Source organism: Acomys minous (assembly GCF_964271855.1).
Source record: "Acomys minous genome assembly, chromosome: 2".
In the NCBI taxonomy this organism is placed as follows: Eukaryota; Metazoa; Chordata; class Mammalia; order Rodentia; family Muridae; genus Acomys; species Acomys minous.
The window spans coordinates 126,090,457-126,111,054 of NC_140484.1; the positions used below are offsets into that span (position 1 = coordinate 126,090,457).

The 20,598-nt window shown below is 37.2% G+C and overlaps 1 long non-coding RNA gene across 1 annotated transcript in view; it reads left to right on the forward strand.

Annotated features, from left to right (window-relative positions):
* Window positions 1–20,598, forward strand: part of LOC311583743 — a 148,590-nt gene that overhangs the window by 111,595 nt on the left and 16,397 nt on the right. Inside the window, exon 2 of the long non-coding RNA XR_014774655.1 lies at window positions 14,866–14,964. This is a non-coding gene — a long non-coding RNA (uncharacterized lncRNA). The remainder of the gene's footprint in view (window positions 1–14,865; window positions 14,965–20,598) is intronic.

Consider the following 20,598-nt stretch of genomic DNA (forward strand, 5'->3'; position numbering starts at 1 on the left):
AGAAAGCAACATGGTCTCCCTGTTGTGTCTTAGAAGGCACAATGGAAGAGCTGTCAGATGATGAGTCTTGACTAGTGCTCAGAAGCACGGGCAAACAGTCTTGGACCCGGGAGGTAGAGACCATGGCAATAGCCAGAATGGCAAACCCACACTCCAGGGACCGCAGGAGATGCAGGGAAGGACTAAAGTTCACCACTTAGGACATCACGATATCCTATTCATGTTTTTTTTTGGGAGAGGCACTGAGTTACACAGTCCCAGAGAATGTTCATTGGTGGGAGGAGCATTTCAGGTTTCCCGTAGCTATGCAGACTTCTTCCCTTCAGGTGGCTCATAGGTGAGAGCAGCAGCAACGCAAACGGCACACAAACAGCTCTGGAGGCCGGTTCACCATTTCTTAGGTCAGGGAAGGATTTGTATAACTACAAGAAGCTGGTAGGTAAGATGATGGGCGTGTGAACAGTAGGGTAGCAGATTGCACATTCATTGTTCCACAGATGAGCTTGTTAAAGGTGCCATTCCAGCTGACAGAACAGCACCTTCACAAAAGCTGCCAGATTTGATGTTGTAGAGGAAATAAACACATTACTGGAAATAAATTACATTTTGTATTAACTGGATGATGTATTTTTTCCACCACTGAGACACTGGACCAGTGAATGTTAATATACCCTTTTATAGGTGCCCATTTGTAGCTCACACTTCTACAGCATGTGTGGGCTTGGTATCCTGGAACCATCTTCTAAGTTGCTGCAGTGTTGCAAAATAACATTTATTTTTTGTAGTGTACTTAGTTGCAAGACAAGTTTACTGAAGAGTCAAAATTCTTCAGGTTACTAAAATGTCCCTGCTTTAAAGTCTTAAAACAATACCTGTTATAAAGATTATCATTACGTATCAAATCTTTCTAAACACTTTCAGGGAAAAAAAACTGAAAAATCAAACAGGCATACCTCCTTTCAGGTCAGGGGATGGGGACTGAGACTGATTTTAGTTGTGAGAAAAGCAAGAAGTTACAGAGGATCTCTGAGCCTCGATTCAATCGTCTATCAAATAAACACTGATTCCGTTTTTCAGAGACGCTGTGAGGAAAACACACACACATATATGTGTGTTTTATATATTATAATTTATATAAATATAGAATTATATATTATATAACCTGTGTAAAATAAATATATATAATAAATAACATATAAATAAAATATAAAATAAATAATATAATTTTATTACATATACCAATGCAGTTTATAGGATGTAGGTTAACAAGTACATTCTGGGTAAAGTTAGACTTTGCAAATTAGGCGAGTTTCTGGCGGGCTTACGGGTATTACTTTTAGAATGCATGAGCCTGGAGATTCATTATCAACACAGCATGTAGTTTTGCCTTGGGAGATTTGAATCTGAATCTGTTGATGCTAAAATATTAGTTTAGGGGATTCATGTTGTACATTCTGTCTTGGCTTGTAAATCATGGTAGAGTTTGTCTTGCCAATTATATTGGTTTCCATATTTTCCTTATTCAATGCCAACGTCACATTCTCACAGTTCACTGGATATTCTACACCACAGTTATCTGTGGTAAATTACAGGCATAATTACTTAGGAAAACAAAAATACAGTTTTATTCATAGGTTTACTGGTACCTAAAAAGTGATAGTTAAATAGTGGTTGTTATATAGTAGTGGAAATAATAGTTTTGTTGTAGTTGAAGCAAAGATGTAAAACAGAAGTTATGGAAATAGTGAATGTTATGGAAGTAGCCATTCTTTTCTGAATTCCTTACTTCCAACAACCCATTACTTCTGTGTTGGTGTGAGAAGTTATTCGGATTTTGTTTTCTTTCTTTCACCACCTCATCTTAGAGTCTTACCAACAAAACACTTCCTCAAAACCCAAGTGCTGCTCCCTGTCAGCTCCTGAGCATAACCAATAATGGCTGTCTTGTCCTCAGATGTATTAGCACTCTGCTCCAAGCCTTCCTTAATAAAGTCTCTGCCTGACTTTGGAAGTAATCTGAATGTTTGATTTTCACAAGGTTCTATGTAAGGACACACATGTAATTTGCATATACATGTTTACATATATGACTGGAGCTCCCTAATCAATGTCAAGTAGCCTCTTAGATATCTTGGGCCCTATATTTGAGGGGAGGCATAAGATTGAAATTTAGTTACTTCCTCAAGTAACCTCTTTCTCATGACTCACTTAGACACAGAGGTCTCCCTGTCTCTGAGAGCTTGATGTTTTTAATTTGCCAGCCCTATTGTCAATTCTGTCACCTTAGAAAAAAGTGTTATGAAAAGGTCATTGGCAAATTACTGAGCCTAGATGAACAATTTGCTCTTAATTAAAAAGCCTGATGAGACTCTCTCTGGGAAATGAACTCATTCAAATGGGACATAATTTAAGCTCATCTACTCAGGACATTTTCTGTCTATTTTTTCCTCACTCAGTACACAAAATTTTTATTTAGTCTCATGATATAAATTGATTTTGACAGGAGCAAATTTTTTTTCCATTCAAACCATAAAATTATTATGTTGTGTGAGTTAACATTGTGTTTTCCCTGCAGAAAAATAATGAGTACCTCTCTCCCTAGAGTGATTGTCTGGTAGCAACGGAGAATGTAGCAAAATTATTCTGGCTGTGGTCTCAGGATGGTAAGGACGCTTTCTATTTCCGAATACATAGGACTCTTAACTCAGATGGCCATTGAGGTCAAGACTAGCTCTATCATTTAACAACTGAATAAACTTGGGAAAATACATGAAACATGGTTTCCTCATCTGTTAAAAAAAATCCATGTCTTATATTGATAGTTTTCCTAAGAATCAAATGACGTGGCAATTTGCAATAGTTAGAGTGTAAACATAGTGCATTGCAAACGCAGGCATCAGTTGGCAATCTTAACATTGTTTACAGCTGACACATTGAAAAATTTTTTTTTCTTACCCAAGACCCTGGCAAACAATAGATCTACCAACCAATTGAGACAGTAACTAGGAAGATTGTCATTAGAATGGAAAGTTAAGACCAACTTCTCTCCTTGTATTCTTGCATAAAATGAGAGCATAGCCCAGGAGGGTGGAGGGAACCGATGAGAATCAGGGGAGCAGCAGGATAAGAGCCTTCATTTCCTATTTAGTATTCTTTCTATATCTACTCACGTCTAACCTTATTAAATAATTAGTACCTGAGCTTGATACAAGCAGTTGTAAAAGGAGAAGCAGGAAGGCACCAAAAGGATTTTCCACCCGCCCTTTGAAATTTACTTTCATTTGTATGAGGTGATGCAAAAAGAGACCCTCGACTGAACTGAAATGGAATAACAAATTCTGAGACACTGGGTATTTTCATACTCAACTTTCTTCCAGGATGTTTTGCTGATTAAATGAGTAGGTCAATAAATAAATATCAAGTTGGAACTGCATTTTCTAAATAATATTCCAGGGAACACTTGTTCCAGGCAATCTGCTCAAATGATACAGATGCTTGCTGGATTGCTGCCACTTTTGAAGAGTCACACTACATGCTGGCATCTTAAGAACTCCACAATGGCACAACAAAGCAGCTAAAAGGGGGCACTCTTTCATACTATTAGTAGAAGTATAAGCAAGCACAGTGACTTGGGAAATCAGCCTGGAGGGTCCTCAATAAATTAAAAAGAAAATTACCCTATAACTCAGCTACACTACTCCTGGGCCTAGACTCAAATGAATCTACATCCTATTATAAAGAAGCTTGCACATTCTTGTTTACTGCAGCCTTACTCACTTTAGCTTAAAAAACAGTCTGGATGTTCCATCACTTGAAGAACATGGAAATAAAATGGGGTAAACATACATAGTTGAATTTTATTCAGCGGTAAAGGAAAATGTAACCTTGAAACTTTCAGGAAAATGGGTAAAACCAGGAAAAAGAGACCTCGTGAGGTAAACTAGCCGTAGAGAGACAGCATATGCATGCTGAATCCAATGTGCAGATCTTAGCTTTGATTCTTTGGATTTGTACATTTGGTTTGGAGTCCCTGTGGAAGTCATGTAAGTAGAAGAATGTTATCAGGATAAAGGGGAGTCTGAATGGAAGGGGCATAGTGGACAATAGATAAAATGAAAGTATTGAGGAGGTATATCGGAGGCAGACAGGGTGAAAGGAAAGAACTGACTACTCCATGATTTTTCTCTGATCTCCACGTACATGCCATGGTATACATAAACCCAACAACAACAACAACAACAACAACAACAACAACAACGAGGAAAAATGTCTGCAAGGAAATAGCCAGTATAGCTAGATAATTCTGTCCCTAGAAACATCAAGATATTGAATAAAAATCCTAGTGCCAGGTATGGGATCATGCCTGGGAACAACCTAGGAGTTGTTAGGATAGAAATAGAAGAATACACTTTGATCATGACCGAGAGTAATCTCTAACTATAAACATAGGTATTTAAAAGGCAAATTGACGTTGCTTGTATTTACCTAACCATTAGTAGCAATTTTCCTCATAGAGCTTATGAATTATTGAGATGTGCATTTTTGAGCCAGTTATATAGCACCAGGCACAGGATCTCATTTTTAGTACAGGCTTCAAATTTACCCAGAGAACAATTGGTTAGCCCATGCAACAGTCTTGCCACTATTGCACATGTGAGCACATCTTGACTGCGAGGTCAGTATTAAAGTTCACAGAGTTTATTGCTTAGTAAGCCCTTTGATGCCTTTTCTTCCCTAGTATTCTGCATGGTACCTTTTGGCATTTTGAGAACTAGTCCAGGGAAGAGTATTTCAGCTTGAGTCCTCTATATCTTGCAATCATGGTGTGGTATCTTCATCAATAGGGTCTTACAATCTAGTTCTGGTGGACAAGCATGGAGAAAAGCAAAAGCATTTAGGTTTTGGTGGGCTCTGAGGTCTTCCTGACCAACATAGTCTTTTAGACTTTATTCCATTTTTTTTACAGTATACCACAGTGTAGTAAAAACATATTTTCTATTTAAAAATTACTAAATTGGTTAATTTATTTGTTGAAGACAGGGCTTTACTGTCTTGGAATTTGATTTATAGACCAAGCTCACCTTGACAGACTCACAAAGATTTACCTTTATCTATATCCTGATTGTTTGGATTAAACACACACACTACCATGCATGACATATTTTCCTTTTAAAAATTAAAATTTTTACATACATGTGATGTATCATGAATATTCTCACTTTCACACTCCCTCATTCCCTTTCTTCCCTGTCCACACCATCTTACTACTTTTCTTCCCACATTCCTGTCTTTTTTGGTTTCTTTATGTCTTTCTGAATTTGACCAGGATAATCTATATGGCTTTGGGATTGGAAATATCCATTGGAGTCTGGAGGATAACGCAGGGATAACTTAGCTGAAGACAGTGGTCTTTTTCTTGCGGAGTCAATCAGTGGCCTCTTAACTCAGAAGCAAGGGGTAAAGTTCCATGAGTCCCTCCCCCACCAGTGATTATCCGTTAGTGGCTCTCTTGTTTAGGGCCAGTGCAAGCCATCACAGTGTCTGTGAGTTTTTGTTGACATTGGTTGTGTGATATCAAAAGCAAGGGATTTCACTGCCACCTCCCTGTCTTCCAGCTTTTATATCCTTTCTGTCCCTTTCTTCGTCAATATTCCCTGAGCTTTAGAGAAAAGCTGTATGAAAAGCATCAGTCTCTCATCCATACCTTATATTTTGTATCTTGAGCAATGACGTATCTGTATCTGTATGTACCAGCAGAGCTTATCTGGAAATTATAACAGCAGATACAGCTACTCATATGTCAGTTGACCAAAGAAAAGCCTTCAACTATCAAAGAAGTCTGTTCTCCTTGACTGAGTACAAAACTTTGGGAGGTATGCATATAGAGTAGTGAGAGAGTGTATTAGTTACCTTTCTCTTCCTACATTGACAAGACCAAAAGCAATATGTGGAAGAAAGGGTTTATTAGGGCTTATAGTTCCAAAATGATAAATCCATGGCCATTATGGTGGGAGACATGGCAACAGGACCAGGAAGCTTAGAACTTACAACTTCAATTGCAAACACAAAGCAGAGAGCCTGAACTGAAAAAGTGGGGTGAGATTATAATCTCTCAATGTCTACTCTCAGTTAGGTACTCCTTCTACCAAGGCTGCGCCTCACATAACATCCCCCTAAAGTACCAACAACCAGAGACTGTATGTTTATATATCTGAGTGTTTGGAAGACATTCTTAATATAAGGCACCACAGAAAGAAGTGGATGCCCTTATCAGTCACTCAGATCAATTGAATCAAACCTCATGATCAATGGGGTGGTAGACAACACATCGTGCAAGGTTCATGCTTTAATTAAAAAGATTTTATTGCTTGAAAAATGGTAATCATAATCTGAGGCTTTACAATGCAGTCTCTGCTGATGGAGGGTCTTGTTACAGTATTGTTGGCTGCTGATTGATTGCATTGTGGATGCTAGTAGATGGCTTAGCTGTATCACTTCCTTAGATAAAATAGCAGAATTTGCTACGTTGATGGATAGATTCTCTTATGAAAGGGTTCTCTGTAGCATGAGATGATGATAGCATTTACCATAGTGGAACTCTTCTGTAAAATTATAGTCAATTCACTCAAACTCTTTTGCAGTTTTATAGAAAGTCTATGCAATAATCTGTTCTTTGTTGTAATTTCAACAATTTTACTGCATATGCAATAGATGTAGATTCTATCTCAAGAACCCCTTTCTCTGCCCATTTATAAGAAGGTCCTCATTTGTTAAATTTTTATGAGATTTTAGTAATTCAGCTACACCTTCAGCTCCTACTTCCAATTCTAGCCTTTTTTTCCTTGCTATTTTAAAACCACATTTGTACTCACTTTCTTTGTACTCATCAAAGATACCCTTAAAGGTGGGAAACAACTTCTTTCAATTTTTTACTATAGAAAAATTATTTTATTTTTAAAATTGGGTGTGTATGTATGTATGTATGTATGTATGTATGTATGTATGTATGTATGTATGTGTCTGTGTTGTGTTCGTGAGTTCAGTCCTTACAGAGACCGCAGCTTTGGATCCCTGGAGCTGGAGTTATAGGAGGTTATGATTATCTTGACTTAATACATGGGTGCTGTACACCAAACACAGGTCTTCTGCATAAACAGTATATACTCTTAACCACTGAGCCATCTTTCCATTTCTCAAAATATTTCTTAATGTTTTTTTTATTGTGATCTCCTTAATCAAGTCACAGTTGTTATTAATGATGTCTCTAAATGAACAGCAATTTAAAGAAGATTTCAGGTGACTTTGCCTTGCTCTGTCAGGGGACTCCCTACCCATGGTAACCACAGCCTTATAAACTACATCCTTAAAGAAGAGTTGGAAGTCAAATTGCTTCTTGATGAAGGATGTGAAAAATAGATATTGTCATAAAGCCAGTAATCTCATTTAAACCTCTGTGAACTATTTTGAGTGACCAGGTACATTGCTAGGAAGCAGTAATATTTTGAAAATAGTTTTTGGTAGTAGTTCGCAACAGTGCGTTTTAAATATTCAGCAAACTGTCAATAAGATTTTCTTTTTAAAAAGTTTTAGCTATTCTTTGAAATTTTCATGCAGTATATATCAACTTTTCTTCCCCATCCACCAACTCCTCACATATCCTAGCTCCGTTTCTAACCCACTCAACCTCATGCTCTTAATGAAAGTTCCCCTTTTCCCACATCCTCACCAGCATGCACTGTCACTGGAGTTTTTTATCTTAGCCTTTCTAATGGGTGTAAGATGCAATCTCAGAGTAATTTTGATTAGTATTTCCCTAATGACTAAGTACGTTGAGAATTTTTTAAGTACTTCTTGGCTGTTTGAGATTCCTATGCTGAGAATCCTCTGTTTAGCTGTGTGTCCCGATTTTTAGTTGGATTATTTGGTTTGGTGGTGTCAAGTTCTTTATATATTTTGGATATTAGTGCTTTGTAGGATATAGGATTGGTGAAGATCTCCTTCCAGTGTGTAGCCTGCCATTTTGTTCTATTGACAATGAATAAAAGCTATTTGAAAAAAATTAAAATTAAATACAAATTAAAAGAAACTTCCTAATTTGATATTATTGTCTTGGGATAAGGTTTTTTTTTTTTTTAAATCACAACAGACTGTCTCATTGGGTAGCAGTGGTTAAGTGCAGGACTTATGCTGTGGTCAAAATGTGAGGCGTACACATGGGAACCCGGACCTCTACATTCTCCTTTTGCCTTAAAGCAGAAGAAACTGTGGACAACTTGAAATAGCATAAATTCAGGCACTTCTTTCTTTTAATGAATCTGTCTTTGTCAGAAAGAAGCATTAGTTGTCAGTGAGTATGTGAAACAATGTGACATGCAATTCTGGCCTAATTTTAGCCAGTAATACCATTTTATATAAAAAATAATCATAGATCCTCAGAGGTAAATTAATTTCACGTCTTGAAAGACAATACATCAAGTTTAATAAAAATTATCATGCTTTTGGAAATAAAAACAACAACAACAACAACAACAACAACAACAACAACAACAATTTTCCTGAAGAGATGACTTCTCATAGCCATGATAACACTTTCAGAATCAGGGATGAAGACTATGTAAATAAAATTAAATGGAACCTTTAAAATAATTTCTATATTAATGGTTCAGCAACAGAAGGGATAATACATTAAGAGAGGATAGATGTTTATAATGTACAAAATAGTTAACAATGTCATGCATGAAAATGTTGTGCTTAGGCCAGATTCAAATCCAAGAGACCTGTTATGGAGTTGAGATCCACACACATTATTAACATTTTTTTTTGTTTCTTCAACTGAGAAGACTGGGGAGTGCAGGTTAAAGTTTAAACATATAGAAAATACTGTGGCAGACAGTTGTAGTGCATGTAAACATACTTTTTTTTTTTTATCCCAAGTGTGGCATGTGAAACAGACTTGTGAAAGGGTATGTGGTATTTTTCTGCTGAAAACAGACTAGTGAGAGAGCTGGTTATGTTTGTCTACTGGAAAAGGAACTGCCTTTTTGGAGGCATGTCCTTTGCCAACTAGGAAACATGCTCGTATGGACTCTGAGAGGAGATATATATTATATATTTGAGCCCAAAACAAGAGATGGGGCTTTTATTTTTTTTTATTTTTTTATTTTTATTTTTATTTTTTTGCTTTTTGGTATTGACTGTGCATCACTCCACTTTGAGATGCTCCCATTCCAGAAAACACTCTGAGGTTACCGGTTCCAGCTGCTGCTCCAGGTTCCAGCGACTGTGGTGGCAGTCATTTTGTGGAATTGCTGGTTTGCTGTTTAATGGATCTGCTGTAATCCTGTTGACTATGCCAGTGGAATTGCTCCAAGGAACTGTGTTTTAAAATGTCTAATTCTCCTGTTTCCATTAACCTCTCTTCTATCTCACCTAGGGTAAGTGGGTTGGAAGGAACGTAAAAGCATTACAAACCCCAAATAAAGTAGGTTTTAAAAAGTTCAAAGCCCACAGACAGTCTGTTAAATAAAGGTGATCATTTTAGAACAATTTCTCTAAAGTCCAATAGAATGCTGAATACAAGCTAAAGATTAAAGGAAGAATCCAGAGGGATACTCTAAGTTCTAAGAAGAAGGGGCATTTCATGGTTGGGATCTAACAAATGAGTGAACAATTTCTGGCCTATTATTGGAGCGTTGAAGGAAGGAAAAGAGAACTTTTCAAGCAAATTACATAATATTTGCAAAGACAGGAGTTAAGAATGCAGGGTGTATATAAGAAGAGGAAACACTTTGGAAATCAGGTTATAGGATACCAACCATAGTGGGATGTCTATTTCACATCATTCCAGTGCCTGAACACTTGATTAAAGTAGATGACTCTTGGAAAACTTGGAGTCCATCAAAGATAAGGTCAGTCAACTTACTGAGATTTATGTATTTGCACATGCAACTTATATTTTAACCTTATGCCAGAAATCCAATATTCATTTTCTGGATCTTTTATTACGAATAAATGAAAGAACAATATTTACCTCAGGTTTTTAAAATGAGAAAGATAGACAGAGAGGTGCATTCAGATTTTAAGAAATCAAATATTAGCTTCATTTTGTATTGATACTGACAATTCTTACATACTATGATATAGCTAAAATAAATGTGATCAATTATGCATTATAGACTAACTCTATAAAGCATCTCTTCCATCTTTTGGTAACCCAGATCCCTGACTTTCCTCAGCACTTGACATACAGATGAAATAATTCCATTTCTTAAAGTCCAAGTTTTGCAGTTCTTGAAGTCAAATTTTGAAATGCATCCCACTGGACTAGAATTCAAATATAAGTGGTTATGTCCTTCTACAAGCTGTGAGAGGAGAATGGTGTTCACACTTTTTTTTCTTTTTAAAAGCATTGATTAACAGCCTCTGTTCATTGACTTGTGGTCCTTTCTACATTCTTAAAGGTATATAATTTCAACATCTGCTTTGCCAACATGTATCTCTTTTTTTTTAAAGTCATATCTTCTTCTCTTCCTTTGTCTTCCATCTCCTTCTCTTTCTTTCTTTTCTTTCTTTTCTTTCTTTCTTTCTTTCTTTCTTTCTTTCTTTCTTTCTTAATTCATTCATATTGCATCCTGATTGTTATCCCCTCACTCTTCTTTAATATAAGCCAAAATTTTCTTTTTTATTAATTTATTCATATTACCTCTCGATTGTTAGCCCTTCCCCTGTTTCCTCCCATTCCTCCCTCCCTCCCACTTCTCCCCTTCTCCCCTCCCCTATGTCTGTGATTGAGGGAGACCTCCTCCCCCTATATATGCTCTTAGAATATCGAGTCTCTTCTTGGTAACTTGCTATCCCTCCTCTGAGTGCCACCAGGCCTCCCCATCCAGGGGACATGGTCTGAAAAGGGGCACCAGAGTTCGTGTGAGAGTCAGATCTCACTCTCCACTCAACTGTGGAGAATATCCTGTTCGTCGGCTAGGTCTTGGTAGGGGTTCGAAGTTTACTGCCTATATTCTCCTTATCTTCCGGTTCCTACCCTCCCTCCCTCTTCTGTCCTATTTCCCTCTACTAGACCTCTGATGAGAGGCCCTCCAATCCCACTGTCTGGCCAGGTTATTAGATCTCATCAGGATAGCCTGCATCCTCTTCCTCTGTGTGCTTGCAAAGTTGTCTTGCCAAGGGGGTAGTGATCAAAGAGTGGGCACCAGAGTGCATGTTCAGCAGCAGTTTCCCCTCCCCCAGCGCTCACATGGAGAATAAGCTGTCCATTGGCTATATCTGAACAGAGGGTCTTGGATCTCTGCATGCACTGTCCTTGGTTGGTGCAGCAGTTTGGGTGATTTCAAGATTTTCTTGTTTTTTAATAGCTGAATAGTATTCTATTGTGTAAATGTACCACAGTTTCTTTACACACTATTCAGCTGAGGGGTATCTAGGTTGTTTCCAGATTCTGGCTATTACAAATAAAGCTGCTATGAACATAGTTGAGAAAATGTCCCTGTATGGTGGAGCATCTTTCAGGTATATGCCCAGGAATGGTACCGATGGGTCTTGAAATAGCATTATTTCCAATTTTCTGAGAAAGCACCAGATTGATTTTCAAAGTGGTTGAGTGAGGAAGAGATGCCCCCCTCCCATCACCACCTGCAGCAAGTAGGAGAGCTGGATGTGTCGTGCTGTAACACATAAGAATGGGCCCTGAACCTTGCCTGGAAAGTATAATTGCTGCAGGAGTTGCATGTGAGCCAGTCCCAAGGAGGTGAGTGTAGGAAAGCTGGCCCTGCCCCTTGCCAGCTGCAACGGTTTGGAGAATAGGCTCTGTACCTTGACCAGGAAACACAGTAGATCTGGCCCTAGTTATAGGAGTTGTGGGTAAATTGGTCTTGAGTATATGAGCATGGGAGAGCTGGCCATGCCGCTTGCTTGTGTTGTAGTGGCATGGGCAATGGAGAGGTGCCCTCCTCTTTGTCCCCCAACACTTATGGCAAGCAGGAGAGTCATCTTGGTAGCCTGCTTACCTTTCCTCCGAGTGCCACCAGGCCTCCCCACCAAGGGGAAGTGGTGAAATAGGAGGCATTAGAATTCAGGTAAGTCAGCCCTCACTATCCACACAACTGTGGAGAATGTGTTGTCCATTGGCTAGATATGAATAGGGGTTCTAGGTTCACTGCATGCATTGTCCTTGGTTGGTATAGTAGTTTGAGTAGACCCCCCTGAGTCCTGATCTGCCAGCCATGATGGTCTTCTTGCGGGTTTCTAAGACGCTCTGGATCCCATATCTCTCTTACCTGGAGTCCTAGTAGGAAGTCCCAGCATCTACCCCAATCTTCTGCTAAGTGAAGAATTTAAGAGGGTGTGCCTGTTGGGCTAGTGTCTAATGGTGTATACCATGTGAGTATATATACCATGTATATCTTTCTGAGTCTGGGTTAACTCACTCAGGATGATCATTTCTAGTTCCATCCATTTACCTGCGAAATTCAAGATTTCCTTGTTTTTAATAGCCGAGTAAGTAGTATTCCATAGTGTAAACATACCACAGTTTTGTTATCCAGTCTTTGACTGAGGGACATCTAGGTTGTTTCCAGGTTCTGGCTATTATGAATAAGGCTGCTATGAACATGGTTGGGTTCTCTTATCTACCTTCCTGCAACACCCCTATCCCTCCTCTCACCCCAAAACTAGTTAGGAGAGAAAGAAGGATAGAAGGGAGTGGGAGGGTTGCTATCATTAGGTTAATCCCCGCTGAGTAGGGATATTGAGTGCCTGGGCTTGAGCTTGATCTTCTTAGTCAGGATATCTCCAAACAGCACCCAGCAGTCCAGCAAGCAGTACCGGGAACAAACCCCAACCAGCAACAGTAGCAGCATTTTAACAAAAGGCAAATTCTAAATTTTGAAACAGGAGTATTGTATACAAAGTATCTGTTACACAAGGAAACTCTTTTTCTAGTGCCTTGAGCTTGGGATGAACTTAGAAAAGAAAAAAAGCACTAAGGACATTTGTAATCAATTTTTAAAATGGGGAGGTGATGAGTAAATAAAAAAATCACCAGTTATGTTTTCAAAAGTGGTTCTCAACCTGTGGGTCATAACCCCTCCCGGGGATTAAACTACCCTTTCACAGAGGTTGCATATCAGATATCTTTCATATCCCATATTTACATTATGGTTCATAACAGTAGCGAAATTACAGTTACAGACTAACAATGGTCGCAGCATAAGGAAGATTGAGAAATACTGGCTTACAAGGAACCTAGACTATTTCTTTTACTCTGTGCACTAGCTGACTAGTATGTCAATGTAGAGAGTTGAGGTCACTCTTGCATACCATACACTCTAGAAAGTCAAGTTTTCCTTTATCCCTCAAGTACGTGTACTGCAGAGCTGGACTCTTAGAACAGGCTCGGGAACACAGCAGGGAAGCTGTGTCAAAGGGACCTTCTGCCTCCATAAATGAACCATCTTAAAGAAATCTTGTTTGTTCTGATGTGTCCAAAGCTAAGCATTCTTCCACTGCCTCTTCAGTGAGTCATCAGAAATGTGCTCTGTTCTCCTTTGATTGCTTATGTCTGCTCTCTTCTCTGGGATAAACTGAGCCTGTTAATATGTTAATATCTGAATAGATACATAGGAATTTTCTTTAGTCGCTTTAATTATTTGTCTTTTGCCCTGGGTTCTCAACATTTCAATGTGCACGGCTCAATAGTTTGTGCCTTAGGGAATTCCACTTCATGTATCACCAGGCTGAGGCACAGTGGGACTGCTTTCACTGGTGTTTGGAACTGAGCTTGGAGTCTTGTGGTCTGAAATTAAGTCAGCTGTTGCAATGTCACAATATTGATTCCTACTGAGTGTACTGTCAGCTTTTGCCTAGGCCTTTTACACATAAATAGCAGTTAGTTAATATCTTAAGCTTGTGTATTTGATTTTTCAGGGCTTATTGGATTGTTTACATTTATCTTCATTAAATTTCATTATGGTAATCTGGCTTGTCTACATGCCTATAGAGTAACTTGATTCTATCCTCGATAGAAATCTCTGATGTGATTTGATAATCTTGCCTTCTCAGGTTTTTAGTTGTTGATAAAAATGCTCCCATCACCTCACCCACACACCCCCTTCAGACTTAAATATATAGGCTACAGAGGAATAGTGTGGGAACTTATTAAATACAGCATGAAGTGTGGTCATTGATTTATAGATAAACCCACATTATCAAAATGCCTGAGAGGCCATTGGCGCAGACTAGTTTTGCTTCCTAATCTTACAGCAATTTCAGTTAGGAATTGTCTTAAATATATTTTATTATTGTGAACACAGAAATTACTATTTTAAAATACTTTTAAAAATTGTCCATTCTCTCTTTTCCCTCTCTCATCTATTGTTGTGCTCAAAGCCTGTTTTGTATAGTTCTACATCCTGGAAAATTATACCAGCTGCTGGGTGTGTGTGTTTGTGTGTGTGTGTGTGTGTGTGTGTGTGTGTGTGTGTGTGTGTGTGTGTGTATGCAGTACCTGGAGGATGAAGACTCAGGTCAGTTATCAAAAGTATTTAGAATTCTGATTTTTATATGTTCTTTAGAATTATTTTTTATCGAGAGACTCATTTATATTCACACCCACATTCAGATACAGAATTCTCCACATTTCAAAGTGATAACTCATCTTTGTCTCAATCATGATCTTTAAACTACATTGGCAGCGCAAATGGAGAAATGGATGCATTGCTGAGCGGAAGTGAGTCCTTTCAAGTTCCTCACTGTCAAATTTCTTGCCCATCTCAAATGCACTATGCACGATTATATGAAATGCTCAGATTTCACTTCCTATTGTCTCCATTCAGCTGTTTTACATTTTTCCAGGCAAAGTTTAATGAAAGGAAAGAGACATAATGTTCGAATCTGAAGACTTGGGTTCAAATCCTGACTTTGAATTGACTAGCTGGTGCAGATGGACCTTCAGTGAGTTATTTATCTTTTCATAGCTTTGCAACCACGTCAAACAATAATGTTGATGTGAGTGCTGAGACCACGATGTGAAGTGGTGTATGTTAAGAGCTATCACTCAGAGGCACATGCAGAGGGCTGAACAGGGGCCTGTTCTCTGTCTTTTCTCTTCCCATAGCATGACATGAATATACAGAAATAGGGTTCCAAGTAATGTGGTGTCAATTGCAAGGACAAGGGTTGAGAAACAAAGGAGACAAAAGCAAGTTGACAATTAGGCCAAGCAAATTTATTGGAAAATACAGCAACTTATAAACTTTTGATAAATGGAAAAATGGCCAAAGTCAATAGAGAGCTGAATCAAACAATGTTGACCAAGAGGACACAGCATACCACAGACACAGCTGCCTTAGGACTAATATCACAGCCCAGAGGGAAGAGTCAGGTCCCCAGAAACTGAAACCCTGACTGCTTGGAGACACTGACTCCAGCCTTATATGAGCATTGCTAAGTCGACTCCTGGACAAGAACAAGACACAGAACTAAAGTTCCCCTTGTCTTTTTATTAGGGCTTCTCAGAAAGATTTGTGTCAATCTGGCTCTCCACAATAGTAAATTGATAGTTCTAAGCTAAATCAATTAAAACCCCAGTCTAAGTAGATTCATTATTATTAATAACCCTTTATAATTGCTATTGTGTTTTATGACCAGTAATAAAATTCACATAAACTGGTATAAACAACTGCTATTGTAATTACACACAAAAATCTGCCACTACCAAGAATCATTTGTCCATCTTGATATTCACAGAGAACAGTCAGGGATTTGGATTTGCAGTTCGATCAAAATTCCTTTGCTCCTGTTCTGCTGTCCTCCTGGAACATTCCTTGTCTCTTCTCCATCTGTATAAGCCATCTTAGTTTTATTGATTTAATAACACAACAGCTAGCTCAATGTATAAGTCGTTATAATTATCTTTATATTTTATGTGCTGATAAAAATTCTCATCATTATAATTTTCATGAGTATATAAATATAGTACCAAAATTGGTACTAAATAATTTTTGAAATAAAATTTGAAAAATTTAAATAACATGACAAAACCTCCACAAATATTAATTTTCAAGAACAACACTAGTTTCACAGTAATAGAATAAATTACAAACGGAGAACAAATGAGTGATGCAGGGTTCTGGATACCAGATAAGGAGATGTGATTTTGTTTTCCAAATAATGGCACATAATTAAAATCCTATGGACGGTTTTGTGGTATGCTTTGAGAAGATTTAATTCTCATTTTACAAAGGTAAACAATTCAGGCTAGTTATGCTTAGAGATCTTGTCTAAACTATAGAAATGGTGTGGAAGGAAGATATCAAATATGAATACTGTTACAACATGGGATTCCATTTCTACAATTACTCAGCATTTGCATAGTAGCTATGGTGACCCCGGTGGAAAGACAGACGTCAAGGATCCCCCAGTGAATAAGCTAGGTTTCTTGTCTTCCTTTGAGGTATAGAAAATGTAAATGAAGTATCACAATTCAGGAGTAGAGACAATAGGATATAAATACATTAATACAGTTTAAGAATATTACAGGAACAGACAGAACAGTCTTACCTTTAAATGATAATCAAAAATTGCCATAAACATTTTCCAAATAACTTTATATGAACTTGAAGTCTCAAATTATATTTGGCTTCCAGAAAATGGAGTAAATATTTTCATTATGCACCTATGCTTTTGCATCACCATATTTGAAATGAAAACAGTACTGTTCAGTAGAGAATTTTTAGAAGTATCCTCCCATAGTACAGTCTGTAACCACCTCTCACTATGTCAGCATTGTTTTGAACACTTGTGTGGGTGTTTTCCACTTTTATTTCAGTAGATATACTATTCAGCAGAATGCCTGGCATACAATAAATGCTCTACTAATGACTGTTGAAGTGTCATGAGTATATCAATGTTACAATAACCTGTTGTCATTGTTTGCTTTCTTTCTTTCCACGTGCTTAATGGTATGTTTAAACAAAACGTTCATAACTTACAAACCTACAAACTGCTCTACTGCTCTATGAATTCTGCCCATTTTGGCCAAGGTTCAAGGTGTTTTTGATAAACAAACTAGGGCATGTTATATTTTGTGTATGTATCTCATTTGCAAAATATTGGTCCCTGGCTAGCATTCATGCAACAGCTTCCCATATGAATGTTAAACAGGCAGTGATGATGGTCTATAATTACAGTGCTTGAAATGATTGGAAATAAATTGGCACTCCAATTATAGATGCATGAAAGAGGCGCCAGTATATCACACTCAGTCCATTAATTTCTAAAGTGGTTCAGGACATCTCGGTATTTCGATGACATTACTTATTCACAGCTGCAGTGATTCATTCAGAATTCTGATACTTCAAAATTTGCAAGTCTAAGGAGTGTCCTCCTTTGTCTAAACATCCCAGTTAATCTCTCTGAAAAAGAAAGGTTGGAAGGGAGAAAGGCTACAAAAGAGACATGGAGAGAGTAGAGGAAGAGTGTGCACACATGAGAGAGAAAGAGAGAGAGAGAGAGAGAGAGAGAGAGAGAGAGAGAGAGAGAGAGAGAGAGAGAGAGAGAGAGAAAGGGAAAGAGAGGGAGAGAGACATGAAGGACTTTAAATTCTGTATATATGGTTTGAAACAATTGGAGCAACAAATTTTGGTAGATTTTGTTTTCAGTATTGTCTATAGAAAAAATAAAAACGTTGTCTTTAATATACTCTAAAACCATAAACTTATCAAAATCTGTCAAAATAAAATTAAGTATGAAGTACTTTTGGTCATTGAGTTTTCAGTGTTTTTATGGTTATCTATTTGAGTTAGACATAAAATACCATCTTTTCCATGGAAGTAATGTAAGAATAATGCTCCTCTAGTTTTCCAAACTGTCACTGTGATACTCATAGCTGAACAGAAACACTTTATGTAGACATGGATGGACACTATTCATGAATGTTTGTAGAAATGACACTCATTTGATAACTAAACTCCGTTAATATGCCTCTTCTCTCCTTTAGTTATTTCACAGGAAGCTATTTCATTTCCAAATATTTATATATCTTCTAAAGATTTTTCTTCAATTGATTTCCAACATTATCCCTTTGTATTTTCAAAAGATTCTTGCTATATACAATATATTTTCAAATTAAAATGTGGAACTTATTTGTTACTAAATTATATCCATGCTCTGTAGTTGTCTGTTGGGTTCATTTGATTCAGGGTATATTTAATCATGGTCTCTTTCCTTGATTTTCCTTTCTGTATGATTCATCCTTTGCAGAAAATGAGGTGTTCAAGTCCCCATTTATTATTGTATTTGAGTCTATACAGCCCCTCAACTTTATTACTATTTTCTTTGCACATTCAGATACTTCAAAACAGTGATACCACTTAGAATTTTTGTTTCTTCTTGCTAAGATGGCTCATTTATTATAAACACCCTCTTCTCTTTTCATTGTTTTTGGTTTGAAGTCTTCCACCTAATCTAAGTATTCCAGATTTCCCTGGGATTTTATTTGTATGGAACAGCTTATGTGTGCTCTTAGAAATAACAAGTTTCTTGAAGCAGTATGTTGCTAGGTCTTCTTAAATTGTCTTACTGTATGAATTTAATTAATTTACATTTAAGGTAAGTATTAAAAATCAAAGTCTTATAACTACTTAAAAATATATTTTTAAAATTTTTTTCTTTCCTTTCTTTCCTTTCTTAGGTCATCTTTTCTGGTGAAATGATTCCCTCTGTAGTTGGTTCCGTAGTAATTATTTTTGTTTGTTTATTATTGACATTTACTTTTGTGATTATCATGATACATATTCAAGGTATCATTTTAAATTCTGACACATCTTATGGTAACAAGTTAGTAATAGTGACAAAAATTAGGATAGAAAAAGTATAATAGTAAAATGTATCCGACTCTGTTCTTTTACACATTTTAATGATATCTGATTTTATATCTGCCCACATTTTCTTTCTTAAAATATTAGTATAGTTAGTATTCTAAAATGCTGTTTTGAGTATTTACTAAATATATTAGCTGTGAAAAAATGCATTAGGGAAGGATACAAAGAGATAGGCTCGAGGAGAAAGTAGCGGGAGGAATAATCAAAAGATGAGTTACTTTGTTAATCAAATAAAATTCTTTAATTATGTGTATAGTTTCTTCTAAGAGTGAATTTTAAATGTTCCTACATTTTCTTCATATGTATTTAGCATCTGTTTCTTCCAGGATGATGGGATCCTTTTATTGTTTATTTTAGGGCAAGTCATGGGGATAGGCATTTTCTCAGTTTTTCTATGGGAATGTATACCTCTTTGTTTCCTTAGAACATATATATATATATGTTGAGGTATATCTGCAATATCTAGAAATGATAAATGATGACAGTAGGTGATCGGATAAACTACATAAAATGTGTGAAGAGGTATAGATTAGTGGTAGGTGGATAGACACTAGCAGGGTCATATTTGTGGAGACTGCAAACAAGAAAAATCAACTAGAGAACAAGTGAAAAGTAGCAATAGTAATTGAATTACAAGAAAACAAAAGATTCAAATTGGAAAGGAAAAAGCTACAGTTTCTTTATTTGTAAATAGTATGATAGTATACATATGGGACCAGAAAAATTTCACCAGGGAACTCTTTTGTAGGCTTTGAACTTTTATAAACCTACTTCCCTTAGGGTTCTTTAATGCTTACACCTCCCTTCCAACCTATCTACACTAGATAGGAGAGAAAAGAGGTTAATGGGGACAGGAGAAGTAGACCTTTTTAGACTCAGTTCTTTGGAGCCATTTTACCTTCTGATTTCAGGATTCCAGCAGACCCTTTAAAGAGCAAATCAGCAATTCAGCAAAATTGAATGCAACCACAGCCACTGGAACCTGGAGGAGCAGCCGAAATCCTGAAGAAACTCAAAGCATTCTCTGGACCATTTTTCTTTAGGAGCGTCTAGAAGTGGAGCAATGATCACCCAATTGATAGGATGTGATACAAAAACCAAAAAAAACCAAGCCTCTGTTTGAGGCCTCATATATATCTACTCAAAGTTTATTCTAGGAATTTTATCAGCGGGCAAAGACCATGCCCCTCAGGAGGCAATTCCTCTTTTAACAGATAAACACCATCTCATGTCCTCTCACAAGTATAATTCAAATGATAAATGAACAGGTCATGCTGGTGGGTCTGTGGGGCAAGGAGAACACTCTTCCATTGCAAGTGGATGTGTAAACTTGTCCAGCCACTATAGATATCAGTATGGTCGTCCCTCAGAAAGATGGGAATCAGTCTACCTCAAGATCCAGCTATAACCGCTCTTTGGCATATTACCAAAGGATGCTTTATTCTACCACAGAGACACTTGTTCAACCTTGCTCGTTGCTGCTCTATTTATAATAGCCAGAAATTGGAAATAGCATTGATGCCAAGATTGGAACAATGTGTAAAGAAAGTGTGGTACATCTACACAATGGAGTATTATTTACCTGTTTAAAATATGACATCATGAAATTTGCCGGAAAATTGATGGAACTAGAAAAAAAAAATCATCTTCACTGAGATAACCCAGAACCAGAGAGAAAAATATAGTATGTATTTGCTTATATGTG